The sequence below is a fragment of the Scyliorhinus torazame genome, chromosome 8, assembly GCF_047496885.1.
Source record: "Scyliorhinus torazame isolate Kashiwa2021f chromosome 8, sScyTor2.1, whole genome shotgun sequence".
Lineage (NCBI taxonomy): Eukaryota > Metazoa > Chordata > Chondrichthyes > Carcharhiniformes > Scyliorhinidae > Scyliorhinus > Scyliorhinus torazame.
The window spans coordinates 130,463,991-130,480,470 of record NC_092714.1 but is presented as its reverse complement, the minus strand read 5'-3'; the positions used below and the strand labels follow the sequence as shown (position 1 = coordinate 130,480,470).

Here is a 16,480-nt window from a genome sequence, read left to right as displayed (position 1 = left end):
AATAGCTTTGTTCAATGAAGCAAATGTTCGATTGATAATATATAACTTTGCATTAAATCTCGAACAGGAGAAAACAAAATTAAGGCAGTAACTGTGATGTATTTTTGATTAGAGGCGAGAAGCAGATTTAATCCCACCAATCTCGAATTCAATCAGAACAAGAGTGTATGATCTTCCTGTCCTGACGATTCCCACCCACGGAGACTCCTTTAATTCAGCATCTAGAAATTCACTCTCCAGCTTGTGTGCAGTTTTAATGATCAACTCGCTGGCGAATATTTGGACCCAGCATCATGTTCTTTCATTATCACGGAGACTAAAAGTAGGCCAGACTTGCTGAAACAGGGCATCTAAAAGTATCTACACTGGTTAGACTTGCCCTGCAGCCTTCATTTCAAAACATTTTTACCCACTAAAGTGGTGAAAGATTGAGCTGGCAACAGCGCAGCAGGGAAAAGAGGTCATCTTCTTAACCAATAAGATGGAAAGATTGAGAAATAAAGAGCAGACGGACAGAGAAAGAAGTAAATTAGAGTGGATGAATTCAATGTCAAACCAGGTACAGAGAAAGGTGGGGGGTGGAAAACCTTCTTCAAATATCCAACAATGAATAGATAATGAAACGAGACTCCACCGGGCGGCACAGAAACACAGTAGTTAGCACTGTTGCTTCACAGCTCCAGGGTCCCAGGTTCGACTTCGACTTGTGTCACGGTCTGTGCGGAGAATGCACGTTCCCCCAGTGTCTGCGTGGGTTTTCTCCGGGTCCTCCGGTTTCCTTCCAGAGTCCAAGGTTGTGCAGGTTAGGTGGATTGGCCAGGCTAAATCACCCTTGGGTCCAAAAATGTTAGGTGGGGTTACTATGTTGCGGGTAAGGGTGGAGGTGTGGGCTTGGGTCGGGTACTCTTTCCAGGGACCAGTGCAGACGCGATGGGCCGAATGGCCTATTATGATTTGTAATTGACTGGCAGAAACAAACTACTACTACTACATCAGGAAGAGTACTTTTGTTTGGAATGACAAGATTTAACTTTCTATGGCTAGTTTCATTCATACCCATCACACAAGTACAGTCATTCAATATTTGATACATGCCAATTGTAAGGCTGCTAGTAAAGCATAATTTTGGCAAAACTAACAGCAACATTATCAGAAACGACTGGCTATTGGTATGCAAACACCTATCTGCTCCTCATCTTAAGTTGCTGTAACATTTATGCATAAACAACAGTGAGTGCCATTAGCCTCACTATTATCAGGACACTGAAATCTGGCCAAATCTGCTACCAGACCAAACATGTCCAGGTTTAAAAACTAGCTTTGTAAAACACAAGAAACAAAAAGATTAGAAGTCAATTGATGAATGTACACTATAAAAGGAACTAAAAGGCAGCCTCCAAAATCCTTGTATTTCTTTCAGGAGCCCTTGATTTCTTAAAAAATAAATTTAGAGAATCCAATTATTTTTTTTCCCCAATTAAAGGGGCAATTTAGTGTGGCCAATCGACCTAGCCTGTACATCTTTGGGTTGTGGGGGTGACACCCACGCAGACATGGGGAGAATGTGCAAACTCCACACAGACAGTGACCCGGGGCTGGGATCGAACCCAGGTCCTTAGCACGTGAGGCAGCAATAGGAGTCCTTGAAATTAATCTTGGACAATTATAATTGAAGGGCTCTTTTGAAGATGAAATCACCACTCACTGCTGCACCACTTCAGCAGTGGTTATTCCAGAGTTCTGCTCATAGTACAGCTATTTTAGAAGATCAGGAACACTTAAAGAAATATATATTCATCTCTCAGAAGGTACATGGGGCAAGCCCCTAATCCATCTCCTTGTTTGCTCCAAAAAACTCAAATAAAAGACATAATAGATCCAAACTGACAAGAACAGACATGACACCTGACCTCGGGTTTGATCTTGGCCAAAAGTTCAGGAACACTTGTATCACAAAGTGCAGGGATTATCTCTACAACCAAATAATTCTTGCCTCAGGTAAACATCAATTAGACACTGCTGTTTAAGACTGGGTGATGAAATGCACATGTCTGCAGTCCCTTCATTGACATTCTAGCCCCAGAACCTTGGGCTACTGGGGAACATCTTTGCTCCTGGATATGTTTCTTTACTTTTTGACGTGGAAAATAGAGTGCAAAGCTTGAACCGTGAAAATAAAAACATGACGGGCAGAATAAAAAGAAAAATTAGACTTGCATTAATGAATCACCTTACACAACCTCAGGACATCGCAAAGAAATTTGCAGCCAATAGAATACTTCTGGAATGATGTGATTCCTTAATTGCAAAAGCAACAACAGCCATCTTCACACAATTAATAAATTACCAGATTTTTAATCGATATGGTTTGTGGGACAAATAATGGGTAGAGCACCAAAGAGAACTCCTAAAAATAGTACCATAGAAGGCGCTCATTCAGGCGCTCATTCAAAAGACAGCGGCTGGAATTCTCTGTCCGTTCACGTCGGCAGGATTCTCCAGTCCCGGTGCAATGAATGGAGTTTTGGACAAGCGCCAAATTCTCCACTTTCGCTGGCATCAGTGGCAGGACGGTCTCGGATCGGAGAATCCTCGCCAGCCCCTCCAATGGCACAGCACAGCACTGAAGTGTTGGCCGAGAAGAATGTATTTTCATGTCTCTGGAGTGGACTTGAATCCACAGCCATCTGACTCAGAAGTTAGGTATGTTGTTTATACTCCCATTGTTAATCGCCCATGTATTGTTCATAGTGAGTCAAGTTTTGAACGGTCAAAGGCTTTACACCACAAATTTACAATTCTGTCAAGGAGGGCAGTTCCTTCAAGGTCAAAGGACAATTGTTTGGAGAAACATGGTCAGAATATGCACCCATGCACATCATGAGGTAAAAACAGGCAGTGACAGACACCCAGGTTAGCCAATCAACATACAGGACAGAACACAACCAATCACCAGACAGAACACCAGAGGGGGGCTTCCAACTATAAAACACACGAGGCATCAGCACTACGCCTCTTTCCACCTGTGACAACTGTAGTGACAGTCAGGGTGTGTATATCAGTCAGCACCTTCTACACGTGGATCAGAGCTAGCCTGGTCTAGTAAGTTAGAGTTAGTACACGAAGAGTAGTAGAGTGTCAACCCACAGCCAGCTGTGTGCCTTGGTCTAGTAAGTTAGACTTAGTACACGAAGAGTAGTTGAGTGTGCATTGTTACAGAAGTTCAATAAATCGTATTGAACCAACGCCTACGTTTGGTGTATGCTTTACAGTTCATCTGCATCCTGTTGCAGTCAGTGTTACCCCAGGGTGAATAACATGACAAAACAAACACTCATCATTCGCTATCAAAAGGGGTTTGGTGGTCAGGGAAGGTTTCAAACTGCAGTGCACTCATTACTTTTAGGCTGAAAGCTATCATTGCAGGTTTGAATGATTTTAATATTGCAGTACTGTGTGTCTCTCAGTACGTTGATGCCTGGGATGTGCTGGTGCATACGCCTGAATATTCCATGTTTGCTTTCTGGGCTTTCCACATGGTGACTGTCCCACCAGCTGCTGGTTGAATACCAGTGGTGACACAAGGAGGCTTTCAATTGGTGGCAGGGCAGGAAGGCGATCCACAAGCCTTGGGCTTAATCAGGGCAGAGGCGGGAAAGCATCAAGTTTCCCACCTGGCCAATTAAATTCTGCCATCGAGTTTTCCTCTTTAGAATATTTACTTTTGTCAGCAAAATATTAGAAATTATAGCATGCACTTCACGTAAATTTTCCTGAATTCTTCCTCAGCATAATATAGTGATGGTCAAATTAAGTTGCAATCCTTCCATTCTACCTCATCTCTTCCTGTCTCCATCTTTAAGACTCTCTTTGACCAAGCTTCAAGTTATCCTTAATATCTCCTTCATTTAGCTCAGGTGTCAATTTCTGCTGTTACACATCAGTACAAGTTTCTTGAGGTATTTTCTTCTTTGTATCGGTATTTCATATCAGTTACTTTAATTTAACACATTAACTTTTTCAAGAAGTAATAATGATGAAAAAAAGAGAGAACATTTGGACGATTATCTACCATTGGTTCAGTGGGAGCCCTCCTTTCTCAGGGTCAGAAGAGGGGGATACAAATGTTATTCTAGACAGTCCCAGCAAGTAAAGACAGAGCTCCGGCTCTGAATACCATGTTAACATTCACCAGATACTTGTATCCATTCCCCCAACTAACAGGCACAAGGTATGTGTAGTGAGAGCTCAGGAACTCTGTATAAGACTAATCACCTTATCCACTGCTATAGGGATGGTTACAGCCATTATGTAGCCTTTCAGACTGTGAATTCTTCCCATATTTCACACTGTTCTCCAAGGGAATAGTGAGAAGATACAAAAACATACAAATCACTTTATGAAGCGTATTAAGTAGCAGGAGTCTACATTGCACTCATAACAATTGCTCGGTCTCACAGGCTACAGAACAGTTGGCTGCCAACACAATAGAGTAAGAGTTTTGTCTCAAACATATATAAAACTCAAGAGCTCTCAAAGCCAGTCAACGCAGTGTGAAATAAATTGGTCTATTTTCCAGTAAATTATGGAATCCCATTGTGAGAAGTCAATATATTCCTCCTTCTTTGGGAGTACATAGGAAACATTCAACGCAAACCACAAGTATGGAACAAATGTGACTAAAGATTCCAGAATATATCATTCAAGTCAAAATAGAAATAAATGATTAATGATGTGAGTAGTTTCAGCACATCACTTGGTAATAGTCTTGAAACCTCAGGGAAATGTCAATGAATATACCGATTGTGCATTGACACATACTTTTCAAATGATCGTCGAATCCGGAAAATGAAATGAAGCAAATCAAAATCTTGCAAAGACCCTGAAAAGAAACTTTATGCCTTAATTTTGTCCCAGAGGGCTTTTGCACCAAAAATGTAATTTAAATAGTCATCTGCACATCCGAACACAATGAGATCCCTGTTTGTGCTTCAATAAAAACATTGATAAAAGTTTATAGTTGCTGTCTTCATATCTTCTCACATTTCCCTTGGAGAACAGTTATGTGGTTATGAATGTCACTGGACATAAACCCAGAACTCAGGGTCATCCTTATCTGGTCTGGCCTCCAGCAATGTGGTTGACTCTCGTTTGCTCTCTGAAATGGCATAGCAAGTCATTTGGTTCAAGAGCAAATCAGGGATCGGCAAGCGACACCTGCATCCATTAAAGAAGAATACAATTTTGCAGCAACAATCTGTTGGCTGAAGGCGAAATATAAATTTGCTTCTTGAGAAAAAAAAAAAGCAAATGGAGTTTCTGCCAGAATGGCATCATATTCCACTGTTCCCAATTAGTGCAAGAAAAGAATCAAAGACATTGCAAATGGAGATGAATATTACCATACATAGCTTGATAAAATTGGCAGTAACTATGTGCAATATGTGAAGCGAGCAAGTGCATTTTTGATGTGGGTGGACAGTCAAAGGGACCAAGCACAAATATGTTTTCCATGCGCAAAATTGAAAACAACCATTTTGCTTGAGGCTATTAACATCCAGTTTGAATTACCAATGTTATCCTTGATGTTCAAAATCGGAAACAACAATAATATGCACACACAATTCCCATTTTAACTTTAACTGGGGTGGGGGGGCACCTCTTTACTTCTCCCTTCTGCATTAAGCCTCCCAATAAATAAAACACTTGTACGACTTCTTCTTGGGCAGTCCCTTAGGGTGGAGGATGACTTGCTTTCACTCCAGGAAGGTGGGTTCTGCGGTGGCTCAATAGTCGAATCTTGGATCCACAGACTCTGCTGCAGGTTTGGCAGGTGGTGCTTGACGAGGTGGGTGGGTGGGGCATTCTGGATTCTGCACTCTCCTTCCACTATTTACACTTAGACTCAGTGTTCTCCAACCTGTGGCACTTTCACGGATGCTTCTTCTCCAGTTTGTGCGTTCTAAGGCAAGCGATTTCCATGTGTCAATGGGGTGTAGCATTTATTAAGGGATGCTTTTAGGGAGTCCTTGCAGCATTTTCTCTGCCCTCCTCGTGATTGCTTGCCATTGCGGAGCTCAGAAAAGAGCACTTGTTTCGGGAATCATGTAACGGACATGTGGACAATGTAGCCCACCCATCACAGCTGGTCAAGTGTGGCCAGTGCCTCGATACTCGGTACATTGGCCTGGGAGAGGACACTCACATTAATATGCCTATCCTGCCAGTGGATTGGCAGGATTTTGCGGAGGCAGCGTTGGTGACATCTCTCCAGGGATTTGAGATGCCTGCTGTACATTATCCGTGTTTCTGATGTGTACAGGAGGACAGGCACCACAGCTGCTCGGCAGACCATGAGCCTGGTGCTGGGAGGCCTTGGGCTTCAAATACTCTATTCCTCAGGCGTCCGAAGACTGCACTGTAGCTTATAGTGCAGAGAAAATCCTCACAAATCCTTTTCATGATCCGTTAATGGACGTCTTGTATTTACTTCAGTTCCATAGGACCCAATATTTGTGACGCAAATGAAATGTGCTCTTTTCCAGGATGTCTTTCCTATTTTGTTTGTTATATGACAAAAGCTTCTGGATGCAACAATCCTTCGCAGACCTCCATAATGCGCGATTATATGTGAACAATGAGAATGAAACACTTGCTCATCTCAGGATGACCAAGTTCGATCCTGACCCCGGGTCACTGTTCGTGTGGAGTTTGCATATTCTCACAGTGTCTGCGTGGGTCTCATCCACATATCCCCAAAATGTGTAGGGTAGCTGGATTGGCCATTTTAAATTGCCCCTTAATTGGGAAGAAGAAAATTGGGTACTCCAAATTTTAAAAAAGGATGACCAGGAGTGGATTAGCTCAGACTGATGAAATGCCTCAAGTTTCAAATAGTTATCCTCATCTACAAAACCACTGTGGCTTCACCCCCCTCCCATTGCTGTATCCTCTTCCAACCCAATTGAGAAATCTGCATTCCTCCAACTCTGGCCTCTTGAAGACATCCATCTACTCCCTTCACCTCACCTTTGGTCACGTGGCAATGCCTTTGGTTGTCTTTGGCCACAAGCTCTTATTCCCTCCCCTTCTTTAATAAATTGCCTTTGGCCAAGCTTTTAATTGTAATCCCTATTTCTTTGGCTCAGCACCCATTTTTGCCAGATTGTTACTTTTGTGAGGTGCCTTGACTTGTCTGTACATTAAATGTGCCAGAAAATGCAATTGAGTTTTGTTCTTTGCAAATCCAACATTCAGAGGAATAACTTCAAGATTTTAAACAATATTGTACAGCATTGTAATCAATGTGCAGTTCTTGCTTTCAAAAATCCAATCTGCTGGCCTGTCTCTCTAACTGGCATATTGTTTTATGTTGACGAAGGGAATATCTCTGCTTAAAATAATGAAATGATAATAATATTCACGAAGTTACAAATTGGAACATTAGATTAATGATCTGGCATAATGCAATATCAGCTCCTGAATCCACCTGATACAAATTACTCACTATTCTAGGATCAGCCTGGATTGCAAAAATGATCCCCGTTTCTGGTTTCCTCTATTATATTTTTAAATCTTGCTCACCTTCATATTCACCTCCAACAAATCAGTCTGTGGAGCTTGTGTTATGGGCCAGGGTTTAGAGAATCCCAAAGTGTATCGGAGTTCCCCTGACCCACAACTTTTAATAGATTGTGGTATGGGGAGCACACGGCCCACTCTACGGGTGTGGTACAGCAGAAATGGAAAAGTATTTTTTAAAGCAAAACAATGTTTATTCGATGAACTCAAGTTAACCTTTTTAAAACAAACAGTGAACATCTTAGCAACCATTAATTCAAATACAAACCCCAAAGAATACAACATTAAGTAATTCTTTAAGCTTTCCTTTTAACATCCATACGACTTAAAAACACCTTTTAATAGAAGCACATTAGGTTTACATTCACTACTGAGAACATTTATAATTACGAATTCATCAAATGATCAAGAGATAGTCTTTTGATGCAGAGAGAACAGCAGTCCACCTGCTTGGTCTGGCTTCAGCTCCAACACTGAAAACGAAACTAAAACACACCCTGCAGCAAACAGCCTAAAATGAAAGTAAAAAGCTAACAGACAGCCCGGCTCCACCCACTCTGACATCACTGCAGCCGTAAACACCCATTTCTTAAAGGTACTCTCACTACAGATATTTATATACACACCCATTTAGAAACACCCATTTCTTAAAGGTACTCTCACATGACACTTGTGAACTTCTGTTGTCACCAAGATCAATGCAATCTGATCCATTGCCTCCAATGCTTCCCTCCCTTTCACTCACCCATTGGGTCACACTTTTCTCCAAAACTATACCCTGGGCCTAGCTTCGAACTTCCATATATTTCTAGCTTCTCTCCAATATCCCCCCATGCCCTCTCCAAGCTTAGGAGACCCATCTATTGGCTCCTGACACTTTATTCCTACTAAACGTAAGACCACCCAACTCCCCTTCTGTTGCCCTATTATGTATTTTCTTTTATTTCCTTTTCATTTCATGTACTTAATGATCTGTTGAGCTGCTCGCAGAAAAATACTTTTCACTGTGTCTACATGTGACAATAAACAAATCCAATCTAATCCCTTCCTAGTCCCATGTTAGCTGATGTTGTTAAGGTTTCGCTCTCTTTAGGTGCTGTTCCGTTCGCTTTTAAATCTACCATCATCATCCCTCTCCTGAAAAAAGTTCTTAATCCAGCCATCCTTGCAAACTAGTACCCAATCTCCAAACTCCCGTTGTCTGCACTCATCGTTGCATGAACCACATGTTTGAAACCCTCCAATCAGGTTTCTGCACATGCCGCAGAACCAAAATGGCCCTTGCCAAAATCACAAATAAAATACCTTATTTTGTAGTCGAATCGGAAACTATCCCTCATCCGAGATGCCTGCAGCCTTGACACAGTCTCCTCCAAAGTCTCTCTGCCATCGTCCAGCAAGGTTGGACTGCATTTGCCTGGCTCCATTCTTATTTTTGCCAGAATAACACTTACAATTGCTTCTCGTCCTGTTCCCAAATTGTCACCTCTGCTGTGTCCATTCTATTTCTCATCTACACGCTGTCCCTTGGAGACATCATGTGAAAGCACAGATTTAGCTTTCACATGCACAGCAAGCTGATAGCACCCAGCTCTACCTCACCACTAGCTCTCTCGACTCTTCCATTCAACTATCAATGTACTCAACATCCAGCATTGGATGAGCAGGAATTATATAATACAAAGATTGATACCATTCTTTTCAGTCTCTAGTCCAAATTCTGTCCCCTAACTACCGACTCTCGTTTTGCCGCAGGCCGGACATCATTTGCACGCGGTGCTGGATCAGGCGGCGTGTAACGAGACGGAGACCGACACTTCCGTGATGAACGGCACAACGGTTGTACATCCACGGCCCGTGGACCCGAGGATTCCCCCTCTGATGCGTCCTGTGTCTCCATCTCGGAGTCAGAGTCTGCTGCCTCCGTTGTGTCAGCGTCTCTATTTCCATTCGGTTCTGTAACGACCTGCGCAGGCTTCGAGTGAGGCACCAGTGGAAGATTATGAGGACTACCTTCGCTTGGGTCTGGTCTCGGCGGCTGTAGAAATGAGCTCCGGGGGCGGGGAATCTTTTGAGGGGATAGTCTTCTGGACCGAACGTGGTCTACATGTTTGCACTGGAGACGACCCTGGGCTTGCACCTGGTAAGATATAGGGCCCGTTTGGCGAAAGATTACGCCAGGAACCCACTGGGCCTCACCAGCAAAATTCCGAACGAACACTGGGTCACCGGGCGCAAACTGCCGAATCGGCCGGTGCCGAGAAAAGCCCGGTCCCTGCCGTTCTTGTGTGCGGCGTACCTTTGCGCCAATGTCCGGGAAAACTATACTAAGGCGGGTGCGAAGTCTCCGGCCCATTAGGAGTTCTGCGGGAGCTACCCCAGTCACAGCATGGGGGGTGCCTACACGTAAACAAAAAGCGAGCCAGTCTTGTGTCCATTGATCCGGAAGACTGCTTCTTTAGGCCTCTTTTGAATGTCTACACTGCGCGCTCTGCCAACCCATTTGAAGCCGGGTGGTAAGGAGCAGTGCGGATATGGCGTATGCCGTTCATCTTCGTGAACCTCGCAAACTCCTCACTCGTGAATGGAGTGCCGTTATCCATGACCAGCACCTCGGGGAGGCCATGCGTACTAAAAGACAACCGCATCTTTTCAATTGTTGCGCAGGACGTTGTCCCCTGCATCTTATGCACCTCCAGCCATTTGGACTGGGCGTCAATTACTAGAAGGAACATGGATCCTTGAAAAGGGCCTGCGAAATCTGCATGCAAGCGTGCCCAAGGCCGCCCTGGCCATTCCCAGTGATGTAGGGGCGCGGCCGGCGGAAGCTTCTGATGCTCCTGGCAAATGGAGCAGTTTTGGGCCACATTCTCAATGTCGGTGTCGAGGCCTGGCCACCAGACATAACTCCGGGCCAACATTCTCAATTTGGTCACACCTGGATGACCATTGTGCAAGTCTCTTAGTATCAGCTCCTGGCCTTTTTCCGGGACAATCACACGCGTCCCCCACAAGAGGATGCCGTCTTCCACGCTGAATTCTGACAGCTTGGAGGAAAATGCCCGCAACTCGCATGGGAGCTGTCTCTGCTGCCCACCATACAGGACTATGTGCCGAACCTTTGACAGGACTGGCTCCGTCTGGGTCCACTCACGGATCTGTGATGCCGTGACAGGCAAGGTGTCCATAAAATTTAGGGTTGCAACCACCTCACTGGTCGTGGGGGTCGACATGGGGCCGGTCGATAAAGGCAATCGGCTCAGTACGACGGCATTTGCTATCTGCGCTCCTGGTTTGTGCTCCAGAGAATACTCGTATGCAGCAAGCAACAAAGCCCAGCGCTGGATCCATGCGGAAGCAATGGGCGGTATTGGCTTATCCTCTCTGAAAAGTCCCAGCAGAGGCTTATGATCAGTCACGATAGTGAAATGGCGGCCATACAAGTACTGGTGGAAGCGTTTCACCGCAAAATCCACTGCCAGGCCCTCCTTCTCGATCTGCGCGTACTTTCTCTCCGCTGCAGTCAATGTGCGGGAGGCGAAAGCTATCGGTCGCTCGGCCCCGTTCTCCATCTTGTGGGACAGGATGGCCCCAATACCATACGGGGATGCATCACATGTGACGAGCAAAGGCTTTCCAGGATCATAGTGGGTTAGTAACCCAGACGACTACAATTGTTGCTTTACCCGCCGGAAAGCGGTATCTTGCGGCTGACCCCAAACCCAGGTGTGATTTTTCTTTAGCAGAAGGTGCAACGGGGCCAGCGTAGTTGCCAGATTGGGGAGGAACTTCCCATAATAGCTTACGAGACCGAGAAAAGAACGAAGATGCGAATTGTCAGTCGGGGCGGGGGCCTGTTGAATCGCACGCACCTTCTCTGCGACGGGGTGCAAACCTTCGCGGTCCACCCGATAACCTCGGTAGACTACTTCCTTAGCCTGAAATACGCACTTTGTGCGACGTAAAGGGACCCCAGCCTCCGAAAAGCGTCCTCCAGATTTTCCAAATGTTCCTGCTCGGACGTCCCTGTAATCAAAACGTCATCTAAGTAGATAGCAACATGTGGTAAACCTCTCAAAATGCCCTCCATAACTTGTTGAAAAATTGCACAGGCAGAGCTCCAACTGCAGGTAGGCGTGACTCATAACTAATTTTGTGAACGAGAGTCCATCTGCAAGCTTCGCGTAGAGATCCTCTATGCGAGGCATTGGATATCGGTCGAGTCGGGAAGCCTTATTCACTGTAAGTTTATAGTCGCCACACAAGCGAACTGCGGCATCTGGCTTCATTACAGGCACAATTGGTGCTGCCCAGTCAGCAAAAGGACGGGCCTGATAATACCCAAACTCTCCAAACGAGTGAGCTCCCCTTCTACTTCTCGAGCAAGGCATAAGGCACCGGGCGCGCCCGGAAATAGCGCGGCGTGGCTCCTGGTTCGACTTGGATACGGGCTGCGGCCCCTTTTATTTTCCCCAAACCAGGCTGGAATACATCTGGGTATCGTCCTAGCACCTCAGTCAACCCTTCAGAAACTGTTTGGAGGATGTGCTGCCATTGCAACCGCAAATGGCACAACCAGTCCCAACCCAATAGGCTGGGCCCATGGCCGCGCACCACGATAAGTGGGAAACGCCCCTCCTGCCATCCATAAACAACAGGGGTCATTGTAGTTCCTGCAATGTCCAGTGGTTTCCCCATGTAGGTGGCCAACCTGGCCGGTGAGTCGGTTAATGGAAGGGTCTGTCTACCCTGCTTGATGCGGTCGAATGTCCTCTGGGCGATCACGGAGACCGCTGCGCCGGTGTCCAACTCCATCTCAAGCGGGTGACCATTGACCCGTACTGTCACCTTAATGGGGGCCACACGGGGTGCTGCCACACAATGCAGCTGCAGGCAGTCGTCCTCCGTCTCCACGTCCTCAGGAGTAGTTGCCGCAGGTTCATCCACATGGAAGGTCCGACCCCTGGGCTGGTCCCAGTTTCGGACGGAACGACGGCACCTCTGGCGCCCCCAGGACCGGCGTCCGCGACGGGGTCAGCGCCTACAAGTCTGACACGGACATGGCTCCTCATCCATTGGTTCTGGAGAAGGCTCCCTTCGGGGAGGAATGTCCGACGGCCACTGGCGTCGGTCCGGACGTCGCCTCCCCCAAGGTACCGCAGGAGTGCGGGGGGATGTTTTCGGACGGAAGGGGTTGCGCCCCAAGGCATGCACTTCCATTCCCTGCAGCTCCTGCACTCCTCGTTCTGCGCTCTCTCGGGACAATACTATTTGAATGGCCTGTTGAAAAGTCAATGTTGGCTCAGCTAACAACTTTCTCTGGGTGGCCGCATTGTTAATACCGCAAACCAAATGGTCGCGTAACATTTCTGACAAGGTCTAACCATAGTCACAGTACTCCGCAATCCTGCATAGCCTGGATAGAAAATCGGCAAGGGATTCTCCAGGTCCTCTCAGCGGTATTAAACCGGTAACATTGGACTATCGTGGACGGGGTTGGGTTAAAATGTTGCCCCACTATATTCACAAGTTCATCAAACGTTTTGGTGTCCGGCGCAGCTTGGTACGTAAGGCTGCTAATCACCCCAAACATATGCGGGCCACAGGCAGTGAGCAATATGACCACCTGGCACTCGTTTTCGGTGATGTTGTTTGCCCGGAAATAGTAACGCATCCATTGTGCGTACTGGTTCCAGCTTTCCAGCGCAGCATCAAAAACATCCAAATGTCCGTACAAGGCATGGTATAATAGAAAGCAACTTCCAACCTGTATCCAACAAAAATCCAGGGAGGTGGCTTCAGCAGTGTAGACAGCTAGTCACTTTAACCCTCGTCGCCAGTTTTGTGAGGGTCACGAAGAATCCAGCACGAGTATTTATACTTGGGAGTTTACTAATGGTTTCTCCGCCCCCCTCAGTGGGGAAGCTCATACTCCCACAGGATTGTGGGATTGTCATTAGTCCCCAGCCAATAATAAGCAGGCAGGTTATAACAGAAACTAAACCAGACTTTTCCCAACCTTGGGTTTGGTTTGCAAATATATACCTAAGCCATCGTGAAGACTGCCCATTTCCACCTCCAACTCAGACTCGGTCCCACCTCAGCAAATCAGTTGCTGACACTCTCAGTCATGCCTTTTTTTTACTCTAAAAAGTTGATTATTGCAATGCACTCACGGATAGGTTCCTCCCACATTCTACCATCTTCAAAAGTGAGGTTATCCAAAACTCCCTGTTGCCCATATTATTCCTTGTGCCAAGTCCCATTCCTCTCTCAATCCTACACTCGTAGACTTACATTGGCTCCCGGTCAAGCAAAGTCTTGATTTTAAAATCCTCATTCTGGTTTTTAAATTCCCTCAGCCCCATGGCCTCGCCAGCACTGCGCCGCCTCCCATTGCCACATCGCCACCCACCTCTTTCCTTCCCCTCCACCCAATATTTAATCTCCAGCTCCACAGCCCTCCTAAATATCTGTGCTCATCGAATTCTGGCCTCTTGAGCATCCTAGAATTCCATTGCTCCATTATAACTAACTATGCCTTCCAGTGCCATGGCTCCCACACATTGGAACATGCTCCCTAAAGCTCGGACTATTAACCTTTCTTTTTTAAACTCTAGATTAAGATTTTGGCCAGCCACCCTAGTGTTGCCTTAGCAGACCCAGCATCTAACTTTGCTTTATTATGCTCCAATGAAGCATCTAGAGCATCTTGGCACCTTGTGGCATCTTATGTTAAAGGCACTATATATGGGGCAGCACAGCTGCTTAACGGCATCATAGTGCAAACTCCACACAGTCACTGTCACGATATCCAGATCAGCATATCATGGTGCAATCACACACACACACTGATGGACAGGCAGTTGGACCAACCAGCACACACATAACATCGCAGCCAATTACCAGTGAGAGCACATGCACTATAAAACAGGGAACACCACAGTTCCCGCTCATTCTACCAGGAGATAGCTCAGAGCACAGAGCGGCACTCAGACATAGACCATGTGCTGAGTGCCTCATAAGATAGTGATAGGGCCGGGTCCACAGGTTAGACAATAAAACAGAGTTGTACCATCTACAGCCGTGTTGGATCATTTGTGCATCAGAACAACCAACACGACAGTCACCTTGTCCCAATGTCTGCGTAGGTTTCCTACTGCTGCTCCGGTTTCCCCCTACAATTCAAAGATGTGCAGATTAGGTGAGTTGGCCATGCTAACTTTGCCCTAGAGAGTCCAAAGATGTGCAGGTTAAGGGGGGGGGGGGGGGGGGGCGGGGGGGAAACACGCACGCACATATATATATATATATATATATACACACACCACTCAGTCACCAAAGCAGTAAAGCTTTGAGATGACATGCCCCAAAAATAATGTCCATTACTCATTGTTTATTTTCCAATCAGAATTGCATTTAGCCACTTGTTGCAGAAACCAGTCAGAATTATTGAGTTATTTTATCAAACTGAATTAAGTGACATTTAATTCCTCTTTGTTGTAGATCCCTAGTTGGCTGTCCATGCAGTGGATACCGATCATATCTTCCCCAGAGGATTTCCAGCCTGTGCCAACATTGTCTGCAGCTAATATTATGGTAGGACGATCACGGCTTTCTAGAACTCGCATTTTTTTTTGAGATACAAGCAGGAATTTCAAGTGATAGTAATCTGCTGACAAGCGAGGTGTGAAATGAGTTAAAGGGACAGTGACTCGCAGCTCTGCTCTGTGTCACACTGGCCACTGATGTTTAAGAAGAGAAATGGGTAATATAATCAATGTTCCTCCCCTGCATGTTCACCAGATATTTGGAAGGGTTTAGTAAAGCAACTCCGGCTCTTTCAGTGATCCCATGACGTCATTGCACCCATCGATTGTCCTAAATTAAAGAGCACTGTGTGGGTGTGTATGAATGAATGAATAGTGGATCCATGGAAGATGAGGTACCCAGTCAGAGCAAAATTCCATATATCAAGAGCAGTGAAAAAATTGTCAAATGACAAAACAATCATGTCTCGTTAAAAAGGAGTCGCAAGCGTTCTTTACACTCCCCAGAGGAAACAAGTTAATGTGTCCCATTATGCATGTTAACCTCCAATTCCCCCTTCTCCGTCTCTCTCCCCACCCCGCCAGCACTGCTTTTGAAATGGAATATGTCATATTCAATCCTCACTCACCATAAAGGTGGGAGGCATCCATTTAATTCTGTGAAATCCATGACACATTGGCATTATGATCCCAAATGCACAATTTTCATTTGGAAATTTATATAATTTAATTAGATTTGAGAAAGACAAGGACTAATCAATTCTCCAAAGTAAAACTGTTAAAGTGCAGGACAACAACTAAAGATTGATCCATCTTTTCTCCCTTTAATTCCTGATTAATTCGCTGTGAATTTCAAATATTTTCTGTTTTGTAAATTTTTTTTATTCCAGCTCATTTTTAAACATACTGTCTTTGGTGACAAATGCATCTGGAACAATGACATTCAGAAACCACCGATCATCTTAGAATGTTTCCCCTCTAGGTTTGCCTGAACCACCATTGCGGTACAGTGGTTAGCACTGTTACCTCACAGCCCCAGGGACCCAAGTTCAATTCCAACCTCAGGTGACTTTGTGGAGTTTGTACCTTCTCCCATGTCTGTGTGGGTTTCCTCTGGGTGCTCTGGTTTCATCCCATAGTCCAAAGATGTGCAGGTTAGGGGGATAGGGATGGACACTCTTAAATGGGCAGAATGCTCATTCAAAGGGTCGGTGCAGACTTGATGGGCCAAATGGCCTCCTTCTGCACTGTAGGGATTCTTCTATGATTGGTCTGACTAATTAGTGCAGTAACTCCCAATCCCAGTGATAAAAATTGAAATATCTTGTAACAAAAATTGCAGGACTGTT

General features: G+C 45.5%; 1 protein-coding gene across 6 annotated transcripts in view; it reads right to left on the bottom strand.

Annotated features, from left to right (window-relative positions):
- The window catches only part of LOC140428111 (rho GTPase-activating protein 6), a 1,113,012-nt gene that overhangs the window by 285,824 nt on the left and 810,708 nt on the right, over positions 1-16,480 (bottom strand). The gene's annotated exons all lie outside the window — the stretch shown is intronic.